The 16,815-nt window shown below is 34.7% G+C and overlaps 1 protein-coding gene across 5 annotated transcripts in view; it reads left to right on the forward strand.

Annotated features, from left to right (window-relative positions):
- The window catches only part of LOC129773633 (tetratricopeptide repeat protein 28), a 472,791-nt gene that overhangs the window by 73,446 nt on the left and 382,530 nt on the right, over positions 1–16,815 (forward strand). For 3 of the 5 annotated variants that reach the window (XM_055777276.1, XM_055777274.1, XM_055777275.1), the window contains one exon: positions 8,962–9,002. The exons of the other annotated variants lie outside the window; for them this stretch is intronic. The gene's annotated coding sequence lies outside the window, so the exon portion shown is untranslated. The remainder of the gene's footprint in view (positions 1–8,961; positions 9,003–16,815) is intronic. 5 annotated transcript variants of the gene reach the window in all.

Consider the following 16,815-nt stretch of genomic DNA (forward strand, 5'->3'; position numbering starts at 1 on the left):
TATCTAGCGTGGTGCGTCTTTCTCGCCTCGAGGAATCCAGGATAGAATGGTCACTAGCCGGCGCAATCATCAGCTCGTGTAGAGTTGTCATGAGCGGTACAACCTTTGGCTCTTGTTGAATGATCAGTGGACTGCACAACCTTCGGCCCGTGCATCTGTAAAGAGTGTGTGTATGTATTGCCGCGACTAAGTAAAAGTTTATCGATCGGATAGGAGGGATATGAAACGGGGACACAACGAAGGAAACATCATTAAACGTTGACATCGGTGTTTCTGAGGAACAGGTATAGATGAAGCAGAAGATCAGGATCCCGGCTACCTAAGATATCCCGGACGGGGATATCCGATTGTCTGCCTTGTGCTCTCAGTGCTCTAGAGAGCTGAGAGCGAGCAGCATGAAACCGCAATCATCGCGTTTAGGTTGTAGTGATTGGACATAAGCCGAGATATCACGCGAATGAAATCACGACCTACATTCAATCTCTTGAACCATGCACTCGTCGAGACCTTAGGGATAATCGTGTGTAACCAACGACCGAACTCATCACCACTCCACATGGTGATAAATATGACCATTATATTTAGCGAATAACTATACGAAAGTCAAACATTTATATTTTGCTATTGAACGTATGAATCTAACGACGAATATATCGACGAATAGTTAATATATGGATACGTTCAATCCAGTTACAAGAGGGACTGAAATCAAATTAGAATAGGCCGGTAATGATCTTATGCATTATTTTTAATAAATATTCCACGCCACTAACATTAATTTATACATTTCATTCAACAATATTCTAGAATATGAAAAAAGGCACTTGTCCAAAAAAGTTACTCCTACACTCGCGTCGGTGTGTCAGACCGAATGTGTTAAGAAAGTGACACACGTCCCCTTTGTACCAACACATCCGATACGCTAAACGATGACGAACGACGAATAACGAAGCTAGAGAGAATCGCAAAGTCGTAGTGTTTATATTTTCTGAGAAATGAATGAATTATTGATTTCTCGGTCTGACAGACCAATGCGCGAGTATAGGAGTGTTAAGTACCGTTCTGAATCACATTTCGGACGCTTAACCCATTTTAGGCCAAGAGTTCGAAAAATCGAACAGCAACTTTGATCATTTTTCATGTTTTTGGAAAGCGATCATGTGGTAATATTTTTGCACCAAAGGATAGCTTAATTTATTAATTACCACTTACTATAAAGTACTTCAATTTTGTATAACATTATGGGGCAATAATTTCGATTAAAAGCAAGTATGTTTGGAAGGTGTTTTCAATTTCAATTAAAAAAACCCAATAAAATACAAAAATATGTGAACTTTTCTACAGTATTACAAACTTTATTAGCAAACATTCGATTGAGCCTCCGACAAGAAAATAACAGTCGGGAAAATTGAGTGTTCGAAAAATCGAACGTTGGCCATAATCAACATTTTTCTCTGCTGAATCAATACCAACACATTTAACCCCCGCAGCGCATTTTGGTTCATTTACTTTGAAAGACGGAAGGTTTTTCATTTGTTTTTGCATTTTTAATTGTGAATGTTTGCAAATATCGATTAATTTAGCACATTATTGAAAATCTGTACGATTTTTTGTCCGTAATAACCTTAAGTGATTACGGCCCGAGTGTTCGTGTGTGCAGGAACTGGAGAAAATGATAAGAACGTGTAACGAGGATTCTAATGAGATTGCTGGTGTGAATATTCTTCCGCCGGACCGAATGATAACCACCCAATTCTCAATTCCTTTTTTCGCATAATGTTGGTACTTTGCAGGTTTTTGAAAATGTTCGATTTTTCGGGAAATGGATAATTGGGAAGAAATAATTCCCAAGCATAGACATTTCTCCAAGGCCAACAATAAAAATGACAGCATATGCTTTCGTTTGGAAGAAAAATAAACCTGCCAGTAATATGTTAAAATTACATCAAAAAAGAAATGTCACGTCTCCCCTTAGGTGGATTAATTTAAGTTTGTATTAGAGGCCTCCATCCTCCTGTGCTTGTTCGACCCGGAATGTAAAATTTATGCATTTATGAATACCGCATATTTGCTAAATGAAGTGACTTTCAGTTCGCAGTATGTTTGTACTTGCAAATAAAAAGTGCGGGTTTCGGCCGATGTTCGATTTTTCAAACAGTCATTTCCCGGAAAATGGAAGATGGGAAAAAAATTCTTGAACATTGGGGTTTATTTAGCGTCAATAATCAAAATTACACCAATGGCTTTCGTAAAAAAAATAATTTTTACAGCTTGGTCGTTAATGGGTTAAGGCATATGATACAGAAAACACAAGCGGTCTCATCACCAGGTGTGAAAGGCATGAAAAATTGGTAAAATTTGTTCATTTTTTAACTCAAGCGTTAATAGATTACAGCAAAAATCATGTGAACAAAAATTGAATTCAAATGTTTTGACACATTTACCATATTCAATAAAAATATTGTTTATTTTTAATTTTTGTCGGTGTGTTAATTGGTATTCTGTTGCAAGTTATTAAACTTACAATAAAACTACCAACGATTAACCATCATTTCAAATGAGTTGCATCAACATAATTTTGGCTGCGTCCTTTTCTTTACATCCAAATGAAACCAATGGTGTCATTTCTTTCAACATTTCGCACAGAACATGTGAGAAGTGTGTCATTTTACCGATCAAGGAAAACGGATTGTGCACAAATATGTCATCATGAGTGGTCTTTTGAGTAAGCAACTAAATATGATTAATGGAAGTATAAAGAGTTATAAAATAACATGAAAACGTATTAATCGAATGTGGTTTCATTGGAGTAAGAATCAGAACATAGCATAACTGCATGATCGAAACAAACATAGTTTTTACATTCCATGCAGTTGTTGCGTATTTTTCGTATCTTTTATCGAAGAGAAGAATGTATAACGACCTTCTAGATAATTACCAGGTGATAAAGGTTCTGGAATATGAAGTTTGCATATTCTTTGTCTCTGTATTCTTGGTAAGCTAAGAATTAATGTCTTTTTATAGATGGTGCATAAAAAGATCATGTAAAATTATTTCTAGGAACTTCCTTTGGTTCTTGTTTTCTTGTTGATATTGTCCATTAAAAAAATTATCCCCGAAACTGTAAGTGTTCAAAATTACCATAAGCCACCGTTCAGTTTATGGTTTACTGTTTACAATTCTTCCACAAGTGAAATTCTTTCACAAGTGTGTATACGTCTGTTTTTTGGATATGATATGTAGAAAAACCTCAGCTTTCAAGAAAAAATATTAAAAAATATAGCGCCTTCCTGTTCAAAGCTATGTAAACAGTAAAAACATATACATAACAATCAATAATTACAAAAATAAATTCCATTTTTTGGGCAAGTGTAATATTTTTCGAGTAAGACTAATTGGCCTAATTGGTCTCTAATTGGCACTATTTTAATATGTCGATCATCTGAAACGGTTCAGAATTTCAAAAGTTATGAACTTTTGAAAGAAAGTCATTTTTGGAAAAAGGGGAAAACTTTGATTTTTCGGACCACCCTAAATGGAAAATAAACACATATGAGTCTAACGAACTGATGATTGCGCCGGCTAGTGACCATTCTATCCTGGATTCCTCGTTGCGGGGGGCGTTGCTGATTAACGGTCAGCTGCATTCCAATAGGAAGTATCCCGTGTCGGGCACACGTACAGAGCATTGGAGACAGCAACATCCCAATTACGAAAACACTTGTAATACTAACCTCGAGCCAACCGCGAGTAATCGGTTAGATATTACTAACATAGATAATAAGAAAAATTGTCAAAGTATTGAACTCCCGGTCCCGTGGGGCTAACGCCATATGAGCCTTGATAAAAATATATATTTTGGAAAAAAAAATGTTTTGGCTGTATAGGACTGGACAATGAATTATGCGTTCGGTTTGATTTTCTTTTGATTGGTTTAATTTGCCTCCCCCAGTTTCGAACAAGCGGCGATTAAATTTCCGTGCAGCAACTATCGCGTATGATTCGAGAACGTCCGTCTATTTTGACGTATTATTAGTCTAATTGAAATTCACGTTTATGCATCTAGCTTTGTGTGCCATTGGTTTGAAGCCAAAATGACAATGAAGAAACTATTCATTCGCTCACCATATACTATTTTTATTATTTTATCCATACAGAACGCAGGAGCCATCTCGTCCAGGGCCACATAGGGCAGTATTCAGTATATCTTATTTCCCTCCGGCATCTTCTATCGTGATATGCGCTATCTAATGACTACTCACTACCCCTCTACAATCATCGCTCTATTGTACCATTGCACAGTGGTCCAAAAGTGCAAAAACGTGATCGTGAGGGATTTCTCCAAAACGGTTAATTTTACGTATACGATGTCTTCGGAGAAGTTTTAAAGTACAACGAGGGCCACCTTTTTGAGGGCTGCCATTTTGAAATGAATCCCCCTAAAAGTGAGATCCAAAATCCAATCATTTCAGCTTAAGAGATAGGAAGTTGGTGTCTTCATAAAAATTATAGCTCTTATCAAAACAAACAATTTTGCTGAAAACATCAACTTTCTATCTATTCAGGTAAAAAAGTTATGGGACATTTTTGGTGAAAAGCACCAATAAATCATATTTTGGTCCTAACTTTTCCTCTTGATTTTTTACAATTTTACAATGTTTAGAGAACTTTTTTGCGTAGTCAAAACACATTTTTGACGCACGTTGTTTTTTTCTATCTCTTATATATTTGGAGATATTGGAGTTTTTATGTTAAAATTGACCTATTTTTGAACTAGGATATTTCATAAAGGGGCAGATTGGGGCAGACCAAACCGATTACAAATTAAAGTACAAGCAAAATTCTGCAAAACCACACTTCAAGTGTCTGTATCCACCTGTATCCTCAAAAGTTACACTTAATTTAAAGGAAGGCCTCCATCTACGTTATCCTGTTAAAAAATATGTTATATTGAATATAGTTGTTTTGTATACATCTATATAATATTTTTCTAAAAAATATCATTTAGATAATGACTTCAGTATTCTAGATTACATGAGCAAAGCTAAGGCAGGTTTCTTTAAATATTAAATAAAATATATAATGATCTTTTTAATTGCTTTTATTAGGATGAAAACTCGTCACTTTACACATTATTTTAATTTTTTCTTAACAAAAAGTTTCAACCTACCCTTAACCATTTTTTTTAGTTCAGGATACTGTTTACCCGCAGTCTTCTCGGGGTTAAAAGGGGAAATGATGAGAAAGGAAAGGAAAAAGGAATTTATTCTGCGTTAACCTGTTTTTGCTTTATTCGTTTTCACAATCATCAGAGTCGTAATCCGAACTAGAACTGTAAATATCTAACAAATATCGTGCATCATTCGAAAACAAACTTGCTTTCTTGTCCGTAGCTACCCTGTTCATCGTAATCCTTGGATCAGAAAGAATATTCTATTATTACGTTATTATTATGTTATGTTATGTTATGTTATGTTATGTTATGTTATGTTATGTTATGTTATGTTATGTTATGTTATGTTATGTTATGTTATGTTATGTTATGTTATGTTATGTTATGTTATGTTATGTTATGTTATGTTATGTTATGTTATGTTATGTTATGTTATGTTATGTTATGTTATGTTATGTTATGTTATGTTATGTTATGTTATGTTATGTTATGTTATGTTATGTTATGTTATGTTATGTTGTGTTATGTTATGTTATGTTATGTTATGTTATGTTATGTTATGTTATGTTATGTTATGTTTTGTTATGTTATGTTATGTTATGTTATGTTATGTTATGTTATGTTATGTTATGTTATGTTATGTTATGTTATGTTATGTTATGTTATGTTATGTTATTTTATGTTATGTTATGTTATGTTATGTTATGTTATGTTATTACTATTACAGTGCACTGTAATAGTAATAACATATTTTTTAACAGGATAACGTAGATGGAGGCCTTCCTTTATATAAAGTGTAACTTTTGAGGATACAGGTGGATACAGACACTTGAAGTGTGGTTTTTCAGAATTTTGCTTGTACTTTAATTTGTATTCGGTTTGGTCTGCCCCAATCTGCCTCTTTATGAAATATCCTAGTTCAAAAATAGGTCAATTTTAACATAAAAACACCAATATCTCCAAATATATAAGAGATAGAAAAAAACAACGTGCATCCAAAATGTGTGTTTTGACTAGGCAAAAAAGTTCTCTAAACATTGTAAAATTGTAAAAAATCAAGAGGAAAAGTTAGGACCAAAATATGATTTATTGGTGCTTTTCACCAAAAATGTCCCATAACTTTTTTACCTGAATAGATAGAAAGTTGATGTTTTCAGCAAAATTGTTTGTTTTGATAAGAGCTATAATTTTTATGAAGACACCAACTTCCTATCTCTTAAGCTGAAAAAAATGGATTTTGGATCTCACTTTTAGGGGGATTGATTTTAAAATGGCAGCCCTCAAAAGGTGGCCCTCGTTGTACTTTAAAACTTCTCCGAAGACATCATATACGTAAGGGGGTCTCCGTAGCCACATTGGTTGCGCGTTCGCTTAGTAAGCGATCGATCGTGAGTTCAAAAATCAGGGCCCTCTTTGATCATCTTTGTGTTGTTACAGAATAACTACGTCCACGCAACAATCATCAGCGATGGAAATCGATCCGCGGTCGAAATAAGATCGATTCATCCATACAACTGCTCTGCTCTGCAAGACACATCGGGCTGCTGTTCTATAAATAACTCAACAGTGATCAATCAACTGTCCCCGCTGTCCGGTCTAACTGGATAATGAAAGAACAGAACGAAAACTCTTACGCCTATATGGCAACTGTGTAAATGTGTACCATATGCAATGGTATAGAAGGGAATACTCTAACGCCGAAAACATGGCAACTGTGTAATGTGCTAATTATAGATATGATAAACATGTGACATGTGCACGATTGAAATTCGGCTCTGTTACAGCTAAAATGCTAATGAGCCTAAAATAAACAAAAGAGATTAAAAAAATCATATACGTAAAATTAACCGTTTTGGAGAAATCCCTCACGATCACGTTTTTGCACTTTTGGACCACTGTGCATTGGTGGGGTGCACAAAAAATACCCAAACTAAACGGTCCTTTTCAGGGCCATCAAATTATTAACAAAGAGATTTATGATGCAGTAGTCTAATCTTATCCTACGTCATATGCGGTCGTGTCTCGGACACAACCTTTCTGTAACTTTTCATAACAGTTTATACCGTAACTATACTTTCACAATCGAAAGAGAACTTCCTAGCTTTCTAAACAATTTGCTTTCAAAGTTTAATTATGTATATTGAGTCTGGTTTATAGTAACTTGAATTAAAATGTGTATATCATACTAAGTTCCAGCTACTATAATTGTTTAAGTAACTAATTCATTGAGCTGAGTACAACATTCGATGATATCATCACTCCCGTCCTGAAAAACACCGATCGCTCTAAATACTAAAACCCGTCAAACTCGCCTAGAGAGAAGGAACGGATTCCGCTAGATAGAGATCAATATCAATTTACCCAAATAGTCAAAATGTCTACAGCGGATCAGTCTAAACTTCCGTTGAAAAATTGCCGACACACGAAATTGCTTGTAATCGACAACCGTTTCCTCTCGATTTGCGTGAACGTGAAGTAGATGAAAAAAAAACCATTGAAAAAGTCGGTAATCGGTCGGGATCCGTTCGACCTCCGAGATGAACACAACAGCTCTCAGCTCAAACATGCCGCCACCGCCACCGCTGCAGTCATCGGTCTCGGTTTCATATCGAATTAAAAACTAATCATATTTGCTTTATTAGTGCCATCATCATTATTATCATTAGCGGTAGGTATCTCTCGGCGTGTCTTTCGAGGTTCTTCTCGCTTCTCATGCCAAGCGCGCGTTATTTCTTTTCGTTATATTTTTTGTGTTGTTGTTATGCTGCTTGTTCCCACCAATCCTTCTCCTCCTCCATTTCTTCTCCGTAAGTGATTCGGTGACACCACGAGTCCATCGGCAGAGGACACACACAAAAAAAACACATTGGGGAATCTTTGGAATGCTCGGGAGTTTCTCCGGGTTTGAGTTATTATTCCAAATGGGTGTATTATTTATCATTTGCTGGCTGAAATTAATCAGCTTTTGGCTAGTGGAGAGAACACGGTTCACAAAAGTGTCCGTCTGACTATGTCCAGCCACCAAACCAACCAACATTAGCATTCGAAGCTGACAGCCCCACCGATGGGAGAGATAAGATTCCCGACCCGGGGGCACCGAGGGGATGACGAATCAAACTCATTTTCGAAACATTAAAGAAATTGTTCATCGGGTGTCCGAGAGCGCTAAAACCCGCCATATTAGCCATTAGCACTCATAATCGAAGCTTTCGGTAGCAATTTGGGGGCTTAAGGCTAATCGCCCCGGCCGGCCTAATAGCAAACATGAGTTCGATTTCCAGGAAATTGCATCGCCCGTCTCTCGCTTCTTTTCTCCACCGAACGCGACCTGTCATCGTCTAGCGTTAATTGAAATGGTATTTCTTTTCTCGTTGTTGTGTTGTTTTCACTTCTCTACGGAGGATGATAAAAATCTTTCAAGTGAGAATTGCAAATTCATGCAATTTTCCAAATGTATGAGATTATGGCCGCGGATCGCATTACGCTCCCCCGGTGGCTGAGACCTTCAATTTGTATGGGTAATGAAGGGAAAAAGTAACAAAAAAAAAGTCTCTGGGCCTTCGAATACCGATCGGTGTGAGGAAGTGATGCTGGGTTAGATCGGTTGATTTTTTATTCTCGTGCTCGCTCTTCGCGCTTTTGGTCTTCTGATTCGGTGATTCGTTGGTGATGGCGAGAACTAGTTTCCTTACGGTTCCACGCCGTAATGTGTATAGAAATTTGATTTGATCTTTCTAATGAAGATTAATTTTGTGTTTTGTTTTCTTTTTTTCTCCGTCCAATTTCAGGTGGGAGTGCGATGATTGATTGGTGATACCGCTTGTGGATGGTGAGTGTCAAAAGAGTATGATTGATTTGACTCGATTCCAGCAGATTGGGGACAAGTTTGTACTTCTTTCTTTCCCGTCGGGTGGGAGATGTTGAAATGGGAAACCAGACACGATAATTGATTGCAGAACAGTGTAGTTCGTGAGTCGAATGTTTGTAACACGGAAACGGTAGAGGCTGGGCAATTTTGGGCAGTTATCTATGATCGGTGTTTCTTGATTTCTTCGAACTGCCACCGGAATTCGGTAGAGTATTAATTATGGGTCTACCAAAAGAGGAAATTCCCTTGTTCGGACTGTGAACTATCAAATCAAATGTGGTTCGCCTTTTACACTATGTTGTACGGTTTGGGGTTTGAGGAATAAAACAAAACAACATCTTGTAGTAGGAATATTCAAACTTGATACATATGACCCTACAAAAATCATTATACTGCGATCTACCCATACAAAATGATTGTGCCTCATTTACCCGAAAGAGGTTACCCAAGCGACATTTACCCAAATGTACTATTTATAACAATTTTTAATCCTGATATGATCCGTTATGAAAATGATCACATTCATACGTTTGCCTGGTTATTTTTTGCTTTGAAATATATCATTCATATTTCAATTGAAGAATTACCGGGCAATGTAATGCAGTTTATAAGGTAACACAGTAAAACTTTTTTTTTTTTTTTTTGGCAAAATTCGATATCATTTTTATACTTTTCGATACCGTTTTTATAGTACCCTTTCGGTTTTTCCTCAAAATAGGCATCAGTTTCGGTAATCACTTCATCATCGGTTTTAATTTTTTTGCCAGCGAGCATTCTCTTCAGGTCTGCGAACAGAAAATAGTCGCTTGGGCCAAATCTGGAGAATACGGTTGATGCGGAAGCAATTCGAAGCCCAATTCATGCAATTTTGCCATCGTTTTCATTAATTTGGGAGTAGTAGCTTCACTCTCAATGCTGTAACTCACGAACCAATCGACCGATTGCTGTCAAATTTTGACACGTATCCATTGAAAGATGGTGCTTTGTGATAGTCGATTAGATTTAGGCCAGAGGCGCCATCTAGACGTCAACCTTATGAACTTTTCAGCCGAACTGTTTTGCCGTCAGACCTAACCTTGACCTAACTAAAGAATCGTCTCCTATATTTCAAACTAACCGGGCAATCTATGGAACACAGGTTTGCTTGCGAGAGGCCGCCGCTTTCGACGGCGGGTTGGCGGGCAACTCGGATTGCGTAATTTTTCTTATCCTCGTTCGATCGCCTACAATACATTGCACAGTGGCCCAGGAGATACATTTAAATGGAAATTAGCATTTAGAGCTTGAAATTTATTCTATAGACAAAAACTGTCTTAGACAAAGTTGTTACTCATGATAGAGCGCTCGTTTTTATTTTGTCAAAAATGACCAAAATTGTCGATGAAATAAAAAATCTAACTTTTTTATTTTTATAGATAGAGGTAAACATAGTTCGACAATGTTGTAGCTCCAATTATTTGAGACATCTTTGTAGAACAAAGTTTTTCTCTATCTCTTGAAATAATCGATATAGAGTGTTTTACGTTTTAAGTTACGTTAGGGTCACCATGAAAAAAACTGGTTTTTTGCTCTTTGCTTCTATATTCCAAATTTTACATGCAAATTGTCTTCGAAAGACTTTTAGAGCTTACTAATACAAACATTGTTCGATGCAGAACTTGTCAATCTCAACTTTACTCAAAGTTATTGATATTTCGTTCCAAAAAACACGCTCTTTTCATTTGTTTGTCATTCTTTCTGGGGCAAACATAAAACATGTTTGTTGACGGAATTTGAAAGAACAGATTTCACTCTATATAATATGTGATTTTCAAAACTATGTTATTTTTTGTGTTTGAGTAAATTAAAATTGAAATCATGAGTTTTTGGATGAAAACCCATCAATAACTTTGAGTAGGATTAAGATATAGACAAGTTCTGCATCGCACAATGTTTGTATTGATAAGCTCTAAAAGTCGTACAAAGACCATTTTGATATAGAATTTTAAGTATAAAAGTTAGAGTCAAAAAACCCGTTTTTCATAGTTACCCTAATGCAACTCAGAACTCAGAAGGCGCTAAAAAAAAATTTGTGGGAGATATTTATTGTTTAGACAAAAACTGTCTTAGACAAAGTTGTTACATATGATAGAGCGCTCATTTTTATGTTACCAAAAATAGGGCGACCAGAATTGTCGATGAAATGAAAAATCTAACTTTCTTATCTTTATAGATAGAGATAAACATAGTTCAACAATGATGTAGCCCCAGTTATTTTAAACAACTTTGTAGAACAAAGTTTTTTTTTATCTTTTTTCTAAGTTGAATTAGGGTTACTCAAAGTTATTGATGGTTTTTTACCCAAAAACTCATAATTTCAATTTTAATTTACTCAAACACAAAAAATAACATAGTTTTGAAAATCACACATCATGTAGAGTGAAATATGCTCCTTCAAATGCCGCCAATAAACTTTGTTTACGTTTGCCCCAGAAAAATTACAAACAAATAAAAAGAGCATGTTTTTTGGGAAGAAATATAAACAACTTTTAGTAAAGTTGAGATATTGACAAGTTCTGTATCGAAAAATGTTCGTATTAGTAAGCTCTAAAAGACTTTCGAAGACAGTTTGCATGTAAAATTTGAAACATAAAAGTTAGAGCAAAAAACAGTTTTTTTTCATGGTGACCTTAACGTAACTAAGGCGCTATATCGGTTATTTCAAGAGATATAGAAAAACTTTATCCTACAAAGATGTCTCAAATAATTGGAGCTACAACATTGTCGAACTATGTTTACCTCTATCTATAAAGATAAGAAATTTAGATTTTTTATTTCATCGACAAATTTGGTCAACATAAAAAAGAGCGCTGTATCAGGAGTAACATCTTTGTCTAAGATAGTATTTGTCTAGAGAATAACTGTAGAGCTCTAAATGCTTATTTCCACTTGAATGCATCTCCTGGACCATTGTGCAATGGATAGGAAATATTTCTACACATATATCATAAAGAATAAAAGATTATTTTTCTTGAGATAAACAATTGGATAATTCTGAAATGTCATGCATTATCCAACTGCGCTAAACCCCACGTTTTGATTGGCCCGATTTGTGTCCCCTCCACACGGATTTCCAAACCGAGGAGCCTTGAAAAGTTTTCCGAAAATTTTCAATTGTCATGTTTCGTTGGAATATGTTTGTTTGAAATATGTGTATTATTTTTATGGGATCACCTCTCCATTCTGGAGGAGGAAGGAGTGTCATACCATCATATAAACATTTTTCATACCCAAAAACCTTTACATCCCAAATTTGGCTCCATTAGCTTGATTAGTTCACGAATTATGCAGAAGTTTGTGTTTCATTTGTGTGGTAGCCCCCTTGCCCTTAGAGAAGAGGCAGGTGTTTGGAACCACCATAGAAACATTTATTGCTCCATAAGCGTTAATATCAGAGATGCTTTTGTTTTCGTTTTTGAAATATAATTTTTCAAAGTTACCCGATGGTTCGAAAAAACAATTCCCAATCAAATCCTTTTTTCCACTAAAAAAATTCAGAACTTTTGAACTACTGAACCGATTCAGATGACCGATATATCAAATTGAACCTTATAAATTGGATTTGAAAAAATACTATTTTTGCGAATTTCTGGTTTTTTGTTTTCATAATTATTGGGTTGAGTTAGTTTTTCAAAATTTTCTCGGTTAAAGATAGAGGGCGCTATATTTTTTATATTTTTTACTGGAAAGCTGATTTTACATAACATTTTCACATAACATATGTCGATATCAGAGATGCAATTTTTTTCGTTTTTGAGATATGATTTTTCAAATTAAACATGTTTTATGTCTTCGTTCAATATTCCTATGTGACTAGACTAGACCTATGCGACCAGAATTCAATTTTCCCACAAGTGTGATATTCTGTGGGAAAAGTTTAGTATCTGAATCGGTTCAGTAGTTCAAAAGTTATGAATTTTCGAAAAACGTAATTTTTGGATAAAAGGTGCAAAATGAATTTTCGGACCACCGGTTAAGTTTAAAAATCACATCTCAAAAACGGAAAAAATAACATCTCTGATATCGAAATATGTTATGTAAAAAATCCTCAGCTTTCAAGAAAAAATAAAAAAAAAATATAGCGCCCTCTAGTCCAAAGCCATGAAAACAATAAAAAACGATTACAATCAATAATTACAAAAACAAAATCCATCTTTTTTGCAAGTTCAATATTTTTTAATTAAAGCTCATTGGCTTTATTTTGATATGTCGATCATCTAAATCGGTTCAATGGTTCAAAAGTTATGAATTTTTAAAGAAAGTCATTTTTGTCAGTCACGGACCACCCTAAAATGGAAATGGTCTAATATTTTGCAATAAAGAAAAACAACCACTTTTCATACAAATCTGAGAACCACTATATCGGTTTGGTTTTCGTGAAAAGTGGTAGTTTTGTTCCTTTTCGCAAACCCGTATTTTTTATTGTTTCAATATGGTGCCCATTTTCATTTTAGGGTAGTTCGAAATATCGACTTTTTCCCCTTTTTACAAAACTGAGTTTTTTCAAAAAATTTTGAACTACTGAACCGATTCAGACGATCGACATATCAAATTGAAGCTAATTGTTCTTGGAAAAATGTTACACTTGCAAACATTTTAGGTTTTGATTTTGTCATTATTGATTGTATTTGTTTTTTATAGTTTTCATGGTCTCGGGACCAAGGGCGCTATATTTTATATATTTTTTTCTTTGAAAGCTGAGGATTTTTTACATAATATATCCAAAAGGCGTAGCCCGAAGGCGTTATTTTATTTGTTCTTAAGATATGATTTTTCGAAGTTAACCGATGGTACAAAAAATCATTTTTCCCTTTTTTTCGAAAATCACTTTTTTTTAAATTCATATCATTTGAAATACTGATCCGATCCAGATGATCGATATATCAATTTGAAGCCAATGAGTTGGTTTTCTTTGAAAACATATTACACTTGCGTAAACATTGATTTCTAATTATGTATAGATGTAGTATAATCTCATAGGAATATTGAAAGAAAACTGAAAACATGTAAATTTTGAAAAATAATGACTCATACACAGAATAAGACACCTTTCTGAAATTTGGATATATTATGCGAAAAGAAATTTGGATATGTTAGCTTTCAAGCAAAAATAAAAAAAATTGTGCCTTTGGTCCCGAAACCATGTAAAATATGTAAACAATTACAACCAATTATTACGAAAACAATTTTTTCTATTTTTTTCCAAGTGTAATATTTTTTTAAATAAGAAAAGCTCATTGGGTTTAATTTAATATGTCGATCATCTGAATCGGTCCAGTAGTTCAAAGGTTATGAATTGTTGTGGTGGAAATAAGGGTAAAAAATGATTTTTCGGACCATTGGCTCATTTTGAAAAATCAAACTCAAGTACAAAAAATAATCTTTCTCTGATTTTTGGATATGTTATGTAAAAAATCGTCAGCTTTCAAGAAAAAAATATTTAAAAAATATAGCGCCCATAAAAACTATAAAAAAAACAAATACTATCAATAATGACAAAATCGAAACCAAAAATTTTTGCAAATGAAACATTTTTCCAAGAAAGACTAATTCGATATGTTGACCATCTAAATCGGTTCACAAGTGATGTATTTCTGAAAAAGTAATTTTTGGAAAAAAGGGCAAAAATTTGATTTTTCGGACCACCCTAAAATGGAAATGAACACCCTAATATACGGGTCTAATGTTTTGCGGTAAAGAACACAATTACCACTTTTCCCGAAAATCTGAGAACCAGTATATCGGTTTGGCATGGAATGGCTGTTATAGATATGCCCTTTTAATATGTTTGTCGTGTTATACCTTCATGTTTGTCAAATTTTATGAATTTGCTTATAATTTACAACAACTTTTCCAAATACATCATTATGGTAAAAATATATGTTTATGAGTTGCGTTGAAAAACATTTGAAGACATGCGGGTTAATACAAAACGTAGCAATATTAAAAAAAATATTTTAACACAAATTTTTAACAAATTATTCGTGTTGCACAATCAAAATACAAACATTTTTCAAAGTAGAAATGAAATCCCAACAACACAAATACACCTCGTTGATTCAATTGGGTTATGGTTTAAAAAATAATAACCTTGTTTACCTTATGCCTAGATTGTACTTGAAGTGAAGTATCTTTAAGGTACCTCTGTATATGTATATAAAGTTACTCAGATTCAAACATCGTTCATCAGTCGAACAAACTTCTTTATAGAGTGAATAACAGTACAATCTGTCCAACTTCTATAAAACTAGGAGATGATCTTGCCGCTTTGTGTCATTGTAAACAAACAATGCTTCAATTTATATTCTAGTGTGTAGGTACTGGTGATTACCATATACTGCATGATTTACATATGTGTGTGTGCAAGCGCTGAGCGTAAACGAATGTTTTCGTATTTTTCAACTGTCAAGTTTCTATAAGTCCAGTTACATTTCCGTTGTTTTAGTTGTTTTGGTCAATAAATCTGGAAAGTGCCGAAGGGAAAAGTGCTCACGGAGAGAGAAGAAAGAAAAATCGATGCATTTCACCAATAAAATGTCGGTATCAGAGAAATTTCTCGTTGGATTGGACGATCACATCAAGTAGTGCTCAATTATTTCATGAATCCTCAAGGATACGGTGAGAAGGAGAGAGCTCTACGTAAATCGAAGCTCTCTGACCGGGACAAGCGGGAAATAGCTAAAACAGGTTCGAATACCTCAAAATCGCTTACGCAAATAAAACAATATTTCAATTTAAATGTTTATCGGGTTTTGGTAAGTTTTGGTAAAAAATTCTCACATAAAGAGGGTTTAAAAGGTTAAAGCCCCTCATCTTACACCAACTCACATCGGAAGACGTCTGAGTTTTGCCAAAGCTCACATGAACCGACAGTGGGACATGGTATGTTGTAACAAAGAATGTTTCCAAAAGAATACACTTTACTGTATATCATAACGAAAAGTTCTTCAATGTATAGGTTATCTTCACTTACATACATGTTCTGAAATCCTCTCTCCTACCGTTTTTGCGTGGATATCGTCACAAAAAAATCACATTCCAGTACAACAATGCTACTATTCATATCAGCAAGGACAATGAATTAAGGACCAAAAACTTATTTTTTTGGAGCTTGCTTTTCAGACTTGAATCCTGTTGAAAATCTTAGGGGGATCCTTGTACGCAGAATCTACACTGAGGAAAAACGGTACACCACGATTGAAGAGCTCAAGGTCGCAAAAATGGAAATATGGAAAAAAAAATGGAAAAATATCGAGAAATCCGTTCAGCAGAACTTGGTAAATAGTATTCTAACACGATTTTTCCAGGTTATTAACCGAAATGACAATATTGCCAATTATTGACATGTAAATCAGCCGATCGTTTTGAATTTTTCATTGATAATACTTTTGAATTCTGAAATGGTCCTATAGAAACTGGACAGCTGAAATTATCATATTTGAGCACGATAAATAAACAAACAACTCTTCCGAACGAAATTTACGCTAAATACACTTTGTTTCAAGCATTCAACAATGTATGAATGTAACTTGTTGAAATTCTAACTGTTTGTGTTGCAACGAGATATAATCAGGGTGGTCTTATAGAAGATGGACAGAGTGTATTCCACAATGGCAACAACATTTTCTCGTGTTGTAGATCGTTTCCGAAAAACGGTAAGAAATGTTCATCAGAAAAACGTTTCCTATCAATGTCAGTGATTGAGAAACTTGAGTTAATGGGATGCAATATCTTT

This window comes from Toxorhynchites rutilus, chromosome 3, assembly GCF_029784135.1.
Source record: "Toxorhynchites rutilus septentrionalis strain SRP chromosome 3, ASM2978413v1, whole genome shotgun sequence".
NCBI lineage: Eukaryota > Metazoa > Arthropoda > Insecta > Diptera > Culicidae > Toxorhynchites > Toxorhynchites rutilus.